The 13,339-nt window shown below is 47.2% G+C and overlaps 1 long non-coding RNA gene across 1 annotated transcript in view; it reads right to left on the bottom strand.

Annotated features, from left to right (window-relative positions):
* LOC104465278 overlaps positions 1–13,339 on the bottom strand; it is a 33,246-nt gene that overhangs the window by 591 nt on the left and 19,316 nt on the right. Inside the window, exon 2 of the long non-coding RNA XR_727591.1 lies at positions 7,073–7,189. This is a non-coding gene — a long non-coding RNA (uncharacterized LOC104465278). The remainder of the gene's footprint in view (positions 1–7,072; positions 7,190–13,339) is intronic.

The following is a 13,339-nucleotide window of genomic DNA, read 5'->3' on the forward strand; positions in this document are numbered from 1 at the left end:
CAGCAGGAAACCATTTTGCATGCTGTTATAGCCTCAGAGAACTTGCTGCAGCCAGCTCTCACTGAGATTCCATCTTAGCAAGAAATCCCTGAGGATTAGATTCTCCGTGGAATAACAGGAACGTCTACTGTGACGTCCCAGCAAGGAGAGTTAATTCTAAATGAGACAGGGATGGCAGAGGATGCTCTGTTTGGATGCATGAGCTATGATGTGTTTCCTGTTCTGGGGCAAAGTGATGGGGAAAGTGAGCACTTCCAGGGTGCAGCTGCAAGAGCATTTTCTACCAGTGCCCACTGGAGTGCCAGCCAGCATTCTCCTGGATAACTGTAGTGTCATGGCCTTTGTCCTGCTCCAGAACCTGCAGAGCCAGAGACACGGAGTCAAGGAAAGGACAGAGGCCATGCTACTGTGCTACAAGCACAAATTATCACCCAAGCTGGCAGAAAACCCTTGGTTTGGAGCCAGCTGTGTGTAATCTGTGCTGAGCGCCTTACACTTGAAGTTGGCTCACTAGCTGTCTCCGAAGAAGAGACACCTTTATCCCTTAACAATGCCTGGACTTCTGGTCACCTGCAGAACCTGCAAGGAGGAGCCAGGAAGCCCTGTTGCGTGGCAGCTTCCCTTCTCCCTTCATGCCTGCAGACTCGTTGGCCAAACATGCAGGCCCCAGACTGGGCTCAGTCTCAGCTGCACTCAGCAACGAGAAAACAAAGTCAAACATCATCTGTGTCAGTGACTGCAGCAGTGACAGAAAGCAAAACTGACACAAGCTCATCCAAACAACAGGATTAAAGTTCCCAGGGACTCAGAGCCTGTGATAGTAAGGTTGTTGCTGACCTGGTTAGTGTTTTGTGCTTTTTAAAAGCACTGGGGGATGAATTATATAGAAGCAGAACGAGCAATCCAGCACTGGGGGCTGGAAGAGCAAGCTAGCAGTGTTTATACTGCTGAGGGTCCTATTTGGTGCCCTGGTGAGAAAAGGGGAAGGGCACAAAGCTCCCAAAAAGGCAGAATGTGTAAGAGTGGGAAGCAAATCAAAGCATGGAAGGTTAAGAGGGAAAGCTGAGAAATGAACCCCAGGGAGCCCCACTGCACAGACCCTAACAACCCGAGCTAGCAAAGATGGCTACAACTAAAGACAGAATATTTAAGTTTTATGGTGTCTTAAGACACCACCAACTCTCCTTCATCAGGATGCTTGGCAGAGACCCCGTCTGTCTTTGTTCCCTTGGAGCACCCCCTCACCTCTCCTCTCTGGGTGTCTTTTGACTTACTCCGTGCTGAAATAGTTTGGGATCATATCTTGTCAGATAACTACAGGTTATAGCCCATGTTAAACACCACTGCAAGTGGTCTCCAGAACACTGGTTTGCAGTGGGCTGTCTCCCTGCCATGAGACCACAGCCCCACAGGATTTAGTCCCAGCCCTACCGAGTACTCCTCAGTTCAGCAATCCAGCCAGTTCTGATGCCAGGGGAACAAACAGACATGGAGAGTCCACTGCCCTGGGGAACGTGAGTGGCTGCAGAAAAGGTGCAGATACTGCACAGTGTATGCCAGCATCCTTATTCTGAATAGAAGGATTTCTATGGGTCCCAGCAACAGAAAGAAGCAGCAGAAATGAGCTCCTGGCCTCAGGAACTGCTGCCAGGGGCCAGGCACCAGCAGTAGAAGATACCCAACTTGTATACACATGAAGGTCTCCAAGAAGGATGTGGCAGTAGACTCTACGAGCCAGGAAAGGGAGGCTGGAGTGGCACATGGTGAGAATGCAGGGCTTAGCAGAAATTGTAGCTATGGAGTAGAGCACAAGAAATTAAGCCTGTTTAGTTTGCAAAGAAAAGGTTTAGGAGGAATAAACACTCTCCAATATGTAAAATTAGGTCAGAAAGAGAACAGTGAGTAATATTTCTCTGGCTCCCTAGGGATAGGGCAAGAAATACTCAGCCTAATTTAAGACAAAGATAACTTACACCGGAAAAGATGAAATACCTTTAAATCTCTGGGTTGTGAAGCAGTGGAGTAGATCACCTGGGATCAGTGTGGAGCTGTTTTTATTTGAAGACAGCTTCAGGTTTCAAGGAGCTTAGACACAAACTTTGGTCAAGAGCTGTCTAGATGGACTTAGTGCGCTTTAACACAAGGGGAGAGGAGTGGGCACAACACCACACAAGATGACCCTGACATTTCTACAAATCTCTGCCCACCATTTCCTCTGCTACAAGAAAGCAGACAGCTCTGATCCAACCAGCTTACAAGGTAAGAATAGCGCAAATTAGAGTTAAATCAAGTTACCTCCAGCACCAGGGCTCAGCACAGGGAGTGCCAGAGCTCATCTCTTTTTTGGGGTTGGAAGACCAGACAGTGACACAAGCAGGTGTCAGCCTGTAACAAGGATAAACTTCAGGAGCTTCCTGCGGTCTGGCTGAGCTGCTCCATCCACGAGGGCACAGCCCAGGACTCCTCCTAGCTCACGGTGCAGGAGGCAACCCAGGCCTGTCTGCCAGCCTGGAAGCTACCAGAATTCTCGAGAATACAAGGGGCCAAAACCAGCCTCAGAAAGTACGCTCAGAGCTGTAATGCTCATTTTGCAAGGAGTAAAATCACAGAACACGTCCTCTCTTGCTTCTGTATGGAGCATGCTGGAGCACACTAGGGCCAGAAGAGCTTTTAAAATTGTTTTCTCCCTATTAGCAGCTTGGATCACATTTAACCCACAGACTTTGAAGAAACAGGAAATGCATTAAATGCTGACACCACCTGGCGAATAATGAGCAAATGAAAGAATGGATGAAGTGGTAGTGTTAACCATGTGAGGAAAACATTATTCAGTTCTAGTTTTGTGTCATTATAGCTGGACGTGTGCAACATTGTACAGACACTCCTATTTCGCAGCAAGTCCCATCAACGAAACCTGTTTCCAATCAACAAGCAGCTCTTAAGCAATTTGTACAATGGGAGGAAGGTTTACACTGACTACATCTAATTAAAAGTCAAATTAGTGTAATTTCCCCTGCAGAAATCAATCCCTAATCAGACTATTTTGAGACTCTGCTGAAACCCATCCAACTTCAAAGACAGTGAATGTTTTGGAAAGATGCTGAATCTCTTTCCACACATTCCTGCAGCTGCAACACGAGTGTCCAAAAGCTCACATCCAAACCATTCATCCTATAAAAGCAGCACAGACCTCAAATGACATCCCTGAGGGTTCAAAGGAAAAGAAATAAAAAGTGTTAGAAAACTTCCTAACTTCCTTCCTTAAGCCCCTCAAAGGCAGCACAACAGGCCAGAAAACCCGGTTGATGAAACACTCTGTACATCACCTTCCACCACAATGTGGCTGCAGTATCACAGGCCTTTGAAAGCTTCTTTGAAAAGGGAATGAGAGAAGAAAGCAGATTTTTCTTTGGGATTATCAAGAAAGAGCAGCATTGAGGCAAAGCCAGAGAAGTGAAGCAGTGCATTAGCAAAGCACGTCAAAGGAGTGAGAACAAGATTTCTAAGCGTAAAGGAACCAAGAGAATGGCTTGGGGAAGTTTCTGCTCACCCACTTAATGGGAGCACAGGGAGATGAAAAGGCAGCCAAAAAGGAAAATGGCTCCTGTGTGTCATTCCCCACCAAGAAGGATTTGCTTTAATGCAATCACACAGGTAGAGATAAGAAAACCAGGCAGAATCTGGAAATAATTATTTGCAAACAGATCCTGTTCAGGAAGACCTGATCAGACCAGCATGAGTTTGGAAACCTGTAGTTCACCACCAGCCCTGCTCATTTGGCAGATTCCATGAAGAAAATCGCAGCAACTTCATTCACTCTTCTCCCTCCATGAAATCCTGCAGACCTCAGCAGTTAAACACAATGTGTTGGGTAGGGGGATATTATCCAACTTCAGACCAGCAACGGAAGCCAAAGTAAAGACTCAGAAGCCTCACAAAAAGAAAGCCAAGTACCTGGTTTGAAGAGGATATGGGGAGAACAAGACAGACTAGGGCCTTTTTGATGAGTTGTTCCAACAATTAATAAAGCCATCAGTTACTGTGCACCTAGAGGAAAAAACTGCGCGGCGGACAGGAGCCCAGCTGGGTTTGCTGAAGACAAATCATTACGTATCAGCTTGATTTGATCAAACAAGCACAAATACAGGCTGGGAGGAGAATGGATTGAGAGCAGCCCTGAGGAGAACGACTTGGGGGTGTTGGTTGATGAGAAGCTCAACATGAGCCGGCAGTGTGCGCCTGCAGCCCAGAAAGCCAACCATGTCCTGGGTTGCATCAAAAGAAGCGTGACCAGCAGGTCAAGGGAGGTGATTCTCCCCCTCTACTCCACTCTCGTTAGACCCCACCTGGAGTACTGCATTCAGCTCTGGGGCCCTCAACAAAGAAAGGACATGGACTTGTTGGAGCAAGTCCAGGGGAGGGCCACAAAGATCATCAGAGGGCTGGAGCACCTCCCATATGAGGACAGGCTGAGAGAGTTGGGGTTGTTCATCCTGGAGAAGAGAAGGCTCCAGGGAGACCTTATAGCAGCCTTCCAGTACCTGAAGGGGCTACGGGAGAGATGGGGAAACACACTTGATCAGGGAGTATAATGACAGGACGAGGGATAACGGTTTTAAGCTGCAAGAGGGTAGATTTAGATTAGACATTAGGAAGAAATTCTTTACTGTGAGGGTGGTGAGGCACTGGAACAGGTTGCCCAGGGAAGCTGTGGATGCCCCATCCCTGGAGGTGTTCAAGGCCAGGCTGGATGAGGCTTTGAGCAACCTGGGCTAGTGGAAGGTGTCCCTGCCCATGGCAGGGGGGTTGGAACTTGATGATCTTTAAGGTCCCTTCCAACCCAAACCACTCTATAATTCTATGATTTCCCGCTGTGTTGAGGGAAAAGCTTAATGAAATGCAGGGGATTTTCTGTAGCTGTGAGTAAAGAACATTTAATAGGGTCCCAATTCTCAGGGCATCTAGAGAAATGTAGATTAAACAGATTCACAACTGGGTCAAATCAGTGCATTTAGACAGTAATTATTCAGGCTTTCTTATGCTCTTGAGGAGAGGATCCCAGGGGCACATGGACAGGCAATTTTCAGAAGGGAGTTGAGGAGGGACTGGTTATGCTAAACAGATCCTTAAATGATACAAAATTGGGATTTTGAAAAAAAAAGAGGGCTAGAATAAAATAATTTTAGCTCAAGTGTTTTGTAGCTGTGATGATCGTAGGACTGAGAATGTCATTTTAATCAATTGGCATGATCAGCCTGAGCCTCTGCCAGGCCAAGCGGAAAGTGGGGCATGCAAGAAGCAAAGCAGTCATGTGGCCAAGAGGCTGGGGAAGGTGACGCTGACTGAGGAGGGCAGCGGCCCTTGGGACAGAACAGTTGACAACAGAAACATGAACGTGTCTTATTTCCAGAGTACAGTAACAGGAGACACCCGTGCCACAGAAAGGCTATGGTCAAATTGCTTTGCAATCCAGTTCTGGGCCCCTCAGTTCAAGAGAGACAGAGAACTGCTGGAGAGAGTCCAGCGCAGAGCCACAAGATGATTAAGGGAATGGAGCATCTCCCTTATGAGGAAAGGCTGAGGGAGCTGGGTCTCTTTAGCCTGGAAAAGAGGAGACTGAGGGGTGACCTAATCAATGTTTATAAATACGTAAAGGGTGAGTGTCAGGAGAAGGGAGCCAGGCTCTTCTCTGTGACATCTAGTGATAGGACAAGGGGCAATGGGTGCAAGCTGGAACATAGGAGGCTCCACTTGAATATGAGAAAAAACTTCTTCACGGTGAGGGTGACAGAGCACTGGAACAGGCTGCCCAGAGAGGTTGTGGAGTCTCCTTCTCTGGAGACATTCAAAGCCCGCCTGGATGCGTTCCTGTGTGATCTGATCTAGGTGTTCCTGCTCCGGCAGGGGGATTGGACTAGATGACCTTTCGAGGTCCCTTCCAATCTCTAACATTCTGTGATTCTGTGATTCTGCATGTATTCCAGGCCAGATAGACAAAAAGAGGCACTAAAGAGCACACAAGAATGGCATTAAAGCAATTGCAAGTGGTTTTGCCTGTACACTACCCAATGGCAGTGCTGGAATGACCCAAAAAACATTAAAAAGCATTCTGCAGAAGGAAGCAAAACCAATTCAGGCGTGCTTGCTCTGGAGCAGAGTAGACAGAGGGAGGCATAACGTTCCCAAACTCACACAGACTCGTGACAGAGTGGGCAGGCATCAATTACTCATCAATCAGCAAGGACAGAGGCTGGGAGAGAGAATCAGCTCTCAAACTGGTGGAGAAAGCTGCCAGAGCTAGAGACCTCTCCCTTCACTGAAGCTGTAATGATTGAAAAGTGAGGGAAAACAGGCTCCCCTTAGATACCAGCCACTACACAAACACTGCCTCCCTGGTGATGCAGCCATCAGACAAGAAAATATTGTGTCAGGGCTCTCTGAAGCATGGTGAGCAAGCTGGCTTGCTAAAGAATATAACCATAAACCCAAATTATTTGGACTCAGTTTTGTCTTCCCAATATCATTGGGCTTCCTACCACTAGTCTTCTCCTCTGACAGAAGGAGACACTTATAGTGAAAGCCTTTGCTGTCTTTGCTTGGGAACCCTGTATTTTGTGAGTGATGGAGGAAAGCAACGAGCAGGCACGTGTTCCAGCATCACATATCCTGCTCAGTCCCATACTTTGTGGTCCCCTTAATAACAGCAAAAAGGCTAAATTGTTCTGCATGACAAACCCAAGGCGGGAGCAGTCAGCTTCTCCACCATGCAAATTTATCACCACAAAGCACGGTGGATCCCCATGGCAGAAGGGACAGAGGCTGACTGACCACTTGCTGCCCTGAGCAGTCTGGTGGTTCCTCCCCAGCCATGTATGGCAGGGCAGAGAGCTCCAGGGATATGAGCATCAGTTGAGAGATGCAGTGTCTGTTCCAATCCTATTTCTGCCCTCTCTTTGGCAGCAGCCCAATGGAGTAACAGGGCTGCTCAGCTATACCCCAAATGCCACTGCTCAGGCTGTAAGCAAAAGCTTTTGAAGAGGGACATTGATTCTGCAGAATCAAGGCAGCTTACCAGCTCTTTGAAGAAGGCAGCCTCTTTGTGCTGCTCTGAGTAGCGCTCATACTGGTCCAGTCCATCCTGCAGTTTCAGGGTCAGCGTGTCGTAGTTGGACCGCACCACTTCCAAAACCTGCCAGAGACAACCAAATACAGCAGAGGAGTCAGCATTCACAGATGCCTCAGCATAGGAGGAGCAAGGCTGAGACACATTCCAGCTCTGGCACCTGTTTTTGCAACACACATGGCTTTAACAGCCAATATTTGGCTCATGACTAACAACACAGAGGTGGGCACTAAAGTCTTCCCAATGCCAGTAAGGAACAGCCCTCAAATTTACAGAATGTCTTCATTCATAGGAAGAGCAGATGAGCCTATGACAGCAGCAGTTTTCCAAATACTATTATGTCACCAGGAGAAGCATATACAATCTCATTAAATTAAGCAACTAATTACCACGTGTATACACAAATGTAACACAGCAGGCACTGTGCAAACAGAGGTTTGACCGACCCTGTGGTCCTCCTAGTGCTAGTTTTGCCAGCACACCTCCCTCCTGGCTTGCTAATCACCATTCACAATCTGCTAAACCACCAGCTTCTGCTGCTGCTCAGCGTCGATACAGAGCACTGCGCTTCTCCTCCTGACGGGAACAAACTTCTGACAGGCACTAAGAGAAGACCAACTCTGGTATGGACTTTGGTTTTGGAAAAAGATGGAGACATGAATCTGGGTCTTCCTACCCAGGAGATACTTTATTATCTGCCTTCCCTGCAACAAAAGCACTCCAGCTTATTTTACTGCCTTACTCTGCTCCCAGCACTGGACTATATTTGTAAATTTCATAGTTACACCTCTTTGTCCTATTGAACTATTCATTTTCCTAACCAGGGAATGCCAAGAGGGACTCCCACAATGCTTTTTAGCTTCAAAGCATTGCGTGGACAAACACATTCCTCAAAGCATTTGTGAGTCGGTAAGTAACGATAATCTTCCTAGCAGGAACCATATAGCTCAGCACTCCTGGGCAAAACATACGATTGAAACAATTCTCTTAAACACATGAACTCCTTTCTCAGGCTGTTACCACTTGATCTGAGAGCTAAACAGAAGCACAGACAGAATATCAACATCTGAGGTTTGCATTACAGTAGCCTTGGCTCATAAAAAGCCTCAGCCGGGAGGAATACATAGTGTAAGGTGCAAAGGAAGAGGACTCTACCCCAAGGCATTCACAATTTAGGAGAGATACTAAGAAAAGCATTGCAGAGGGTGTAGGACAACAGTGACCAAAACAATAACAAACCCTTCTACTTCTCCTCCCAAGAATGTAAACACTACCCTCAATTGCCTTTTAGGCAGCTGACAGCTCCTGCCCTTTACAGGACTGAATCGCATCCTTATATCTTTTATTTGAGGAATCCCAGACTTGCTTAGGGCTCCCTTCTAAAACTTCTTTCCCTGCCTTGTTTCCCCCTCAAACTTTGCACGTGGCAGTGGTACAGACACTCATGCAAACACTTAGAAGCAGGCTAGGGACTGAGGCTGCAGAAGCCACAGGGCATCCGAATAAGGACTGAGGGTAAAAACGAATCCTAGAAGTGGGTCCCAGGTGAGACGGTCACATAGCAGAGTCTCTGCAGCTCAGCTGTCCTCCAGCATTGCAGAGGTAAGCTAGGGGTAGCAATCAGTATTTTGCAAGGTTATTTAAGAACAGCCTGTCACTGTTCTGCTGCTGCAAGGGCACGCAGCCTCCTCTCCAGGACTCATTTTCTAATGCTGCTTGTCAGCTCGGCTGGCAGACAGGAAGAACCACCTGCAATGACAGCCATCTCCAGATGCAGCCTGGGCCTCTTGTTCCTGTGTGCAGAAGCTGTGAGAAGTATCACAGAGACAAGAGCAATGATGAAAGAAAGCCACCTGGGTACAGGAATAATTTAGTCTGGGATGCAACTATCCACTAGGGATGGAAAGTAATAGTATAATACACCTTCTTCTGAGCAATAAAGAATCTAGCAGCTTGCATGAATCAGAGGGCTATCCTCGTGTCAATCTGAGGAAGTCAAGTTGACCAAGATTAATAAACTGCAGGAGAGAAATCCCGTTTGAAGGGTAAGGAGTAGAATATGCTTCTCCAGCAGTAACTGAGAGTGGAGGCGTTTTACCCAGGGCTACCCCACCCCAAGGAGTCTTCCCTGGGGCCCATCTTCACTGCCCTTGTGCCCCCGTGGGCACAGCCACGCTCAGTGCCATACGGGTGTGCCCAGACAATGGATGTACATGCTTCTCCATGAATAAGCAGGATTCCTCCTTGCTAGCTCTGAGTAGGGGTCTCTTCAGATACTCAACAGGGGCATCCTCAGACCACTGTGAGGGGGAGTAAGCTCCGAGGGCAGCAGCGAGGTTGGTAAGCAGTACCCTTTAAATCAGCCCTCCCGTGTCACCTTTGACAGGAAGCTAAGAACTCGGTTTGATACTCTAGGAGGAGGACAGGAAAGGAACAAGAGGTCCCAGAGTCTCCACTGTGTTACTTACTACTTATCATAATCTCTGCAGTGAACTTGAGATCAGCTTATCCCTTTAGCTATGTATTTTCATTGGCTTCCACTCCTTATCTCCTTTAATTATGAAATAGAACTTAAAAAGAAAGGGTAAGTTAAAAATAAACAGCTTCTCCTCTCCGCTGACAATTTCCCTTTCTTGCTGCTGCTGAGAAAAAATGTTACGTGGGATCCGAGATAAACCCACTCACAGATCATTTCACTTCATACCCTATAATGGATAGGAACTGTTACTGAGATTAGGACCTGCCATCCTTGAAACGATTTCATCTGCTCCTTAAGATGCAGCTGCTAGACAGAGGAGAGGTTAGAGAGCAGCAGAAGGTATTAAGAGCATCTAACACGAAGGTTTGAAAGGCATCAGCTTTCTACACAGGCAACAGAAAACTCACATCCTCTATGTAACAGAAGATTGCATGCTAGCATTCTTCACCCTCCTTACACACTGCTTTGACTTTTGCTCAGGAAAACTACTGCAGGAAGAACGCCCTTTTGTGTTAAACACACCTGATCTTTATCTGCACCTTTCCGTCAGATCCAAAAGAACCAGAGGAATTTAATTTTGAGATTAAAGCATTTCTCCTTCAAGGTCTTGTCTGACCTGGTCTTCCTAGAAGCCTCTATGGAAGACAAATTCCAAGATGGTGAAGTATGAATAACTTAAAAAGGAAGGGACTTTTAGCTGGACTCTCCCACACACATTTTAAATAGTCATTCAGTTTTTTAAAATGTCACGAGCAGCTGGAAGAACATCACTTGTAGTGTTAGGCAAGGCTAGAAGAAAATGGACTGTAGATTACTTCCAAGGAGCTTCTCAGCAAGCAACAGGGAAGATAAGATGTGACACTCCTCAGATCGCAAGGATAAACATGCAGAGCAAGCTATTTTTTTAAAAGTGTTTTACTGGATCTTTACAGTGGAAAAAAAAACAAATGAAAAGGAGTCACAACCTCTTTTTGTAGGTTACCTTAAGGGGATCAGAGTCTTAAAAAAGCAGTATGACAGGAGTGAGCAACTCGGACACGGTCAGTACAAGAAAAGCGAAGGCTGCTGAATTCCTTTCCTGCCGTTACCTGTATCAGCCCTAGAGACTACATTCGCTCATTTACTCCACTGCAACAAACCAGAAGTCATTGGAGCTGCACCACTGTAATTTACAGATAATTTGCCACCAAATTAACCCCCTGCCCCACCACTCACTCACTCACTGCTTTCCAGAAGCTCCACAGAAACGTCAGCAATTCAGGTCCTTGTGTACGTGTCCCCAAACCAACCTTTCAAGAGCTGCTGTGAACAGCAAGCATTTTCTGCGGCACTCAGATTTTAGCTTTCTCCTGCAGCTACAACTGCCCATGCCCCATAACTCTCCCCAGTAACACCGACAACCAGTGTATTAGAGACACCCCTCTGGGGAACACAGCAGGGGGGCTGGCTTCCAGTGGAGAGGCTGAGGGGGGGCTCAGCTCTCTTCAGCATCCCACCCATGCCATGCCATGCCACTGCACCCACAGGAACAAGATTATTTCACAGAGCTTTTTGGCTCCTTACTTTGTTGCACCCACTAGCTTACTGCTCCCTTGCAAACTGGATAGATGACCTCCCAAGGGCCAGTGGACTCTTGTGGACACAAGCTCTGAAACCAGTTCCCCCAGAACCAACTGCCACTGCCCCGAAATTTTCGACATTCAAAACACACCATGTTTTGCTGTACCACTCTCTACACACAGGCTCCTTCCTTACTGCACCAGAGCTGTTCCCTCTGACTGATCCTCAACAAGAACTGCCTTGCTGCACTCCCCCAGGAGAGACTGGACCTGCTGGAAGAGCCTGTCCTGGGGAAACAAGGGGATTACACGCAGCAGCCTCCGATCCCCCTCCTGCCCCGGAGAACACAGTCATGGTCAGCAGCAAAGCCAGAGAAGGAACTGCACCAGCAATGAAATGTAACGGGCAGCATTCAGAAAAAGGGCCCATCTATCTGGCAGACAGGGTATGTGCTTCATTGCTTAGTGACTTTTTAACCTGCAGAATCTTTCATCATCTGCAACTGCAGCCTCTGCCTTACTACAACATAAAATTAGAGCATGCCACCAATTCACGCCACCCAGCAAACGACCTGGTGGTGGGTAGGTTCTGGGAAGCATGCACAGGTAATGACAGAAAAATAAAGGAAAAGCAGAAGCAAGAAGAAAGTAAGGTCTCTACATTGTCTTTTTAATCAGTGCAGGAAAGGACAAGAATGCAATCAGTCACCATCACCGGTACCTTGCTGAAGCTTCTCCATGCCCCTAAGCCAGTCATTAGCTACCACAACACAGAAGCAGTTGGAAAAGAACTGACTGAATCATCTGACATCAAGCAAAAGGCAAAAAAAAAAAAAAAAAAAAAAAATCAAACAAACTCCAGGTTAAAATGCATTTCCCCCCCACAGCAACTCCATGCAGCTCACAAGGCTGGCACAGGGGAGGCTCTCCAGATCAGGCCTAGAAAGCCCTCCCAGGATGGAAAGCTGGGTGCTTCTGTCCCAGCTGCCCCATGCTGGAGGATGGAGCAGCCGGTCTACAGCGCATATTATGTCTGCTACTGCACGGACATGGCATAGGGACCAAGGGCAGCTGGGGGCAGACAAACATGCCTTCTGTCCTCTGTACAGAGGTGGTGGAGTCCCTGTCACTGCCTGTCTACCACAGAGGGAATTATGGCAGTCACACCTCTGAAACCTAGGCAAAGCCCAAGATACGATGAGCAATCCCAGCAGTCTGTCCAGAGGATGGAGGCTGTAGGAGGAGACATTAGGGTTCCCTAGGTTTTGTACTAGTTTAGTACAAATCCTCCCCTTTTTCTCCCTCACTAATCTCCACAAGCAACTCATAGTCCCCAGTGTTTCTCCTAGTGAATTCAACTGAATAGCAACATTTCTCCTTGTAATGAAAAGGCTGATGCCACCTGGACTACAAAGAGGCTCTTGCTTCTCCATAATAAAGTGCCAGATAATTGACACAGATTTTACAGTTGTATCTTCTAATTAATATGGATTTTTTTTTCTCCAAATGGCATCACACTTCTCACAGAGCAACTTAAAAGTTGCTGATGCAGGCTGGAGTCTTTGCTGGAATTAATCCCCACAAGTGGCAAAGACAAAGCACATAACTAAATAATTAGAAGTTAAATAAAAACACACACATACAGCTGCCACATTTCCCAACAGATTCTGCCTAGACCCCAGCTGCACCCATCTCCTTCTCCCTCTTCTCTTTCACTGTCAGCAGGAGCCAAGTCCAGAGAGAGGATCTACTAAGACTGTCAGTGCTATACACGTGTGCTGGTAGCAGCTGCCATTCACACTGGCTTCAAGAAAAGCACCCACCCGAGGCCAAGCAGCAGCACAGACCTTTTGTCTGACCCAGCACTACCTTACTTTTGCAGCTGTCCTGGAGCTACATGCAGTGCTGATGCTTCAGCACCATCCCTTACCTCCAAGCTGATCAAGCCATGAGTATTAATTCCATGTTCATGAATGCTTAGAGGAAGAGGAGGAGGATGTTGCTATGACTAATTAGACTCAGATACCCAAGATATACTGTGTGTACAGCACACGTCTATGGATCCAGAGGATGCAGAGTGGGTCTGGTGCATGTGGTGGGAAAGGCAAAGATCTGGGCTTGAGACACACGTGCAATCATGACACACACATGCAAGATAGGCAGCACATTGTCATTCCT

Source organism: Pterocles gutturalis, unplaced genomic scaffold (assembly GCF_000699245.1).
Source record: "Pterocles gutturalis isolate BGI_N339 unplaced genomic scaffold, ASM69924v1 scaffold4456, whole genome shotgun sequence".
NCBI lineage: Eukaryota > Metazoa > Chordata > Aves > Pterocliformes > Pteroclidae > Pterocles > Pterocles gutturalis.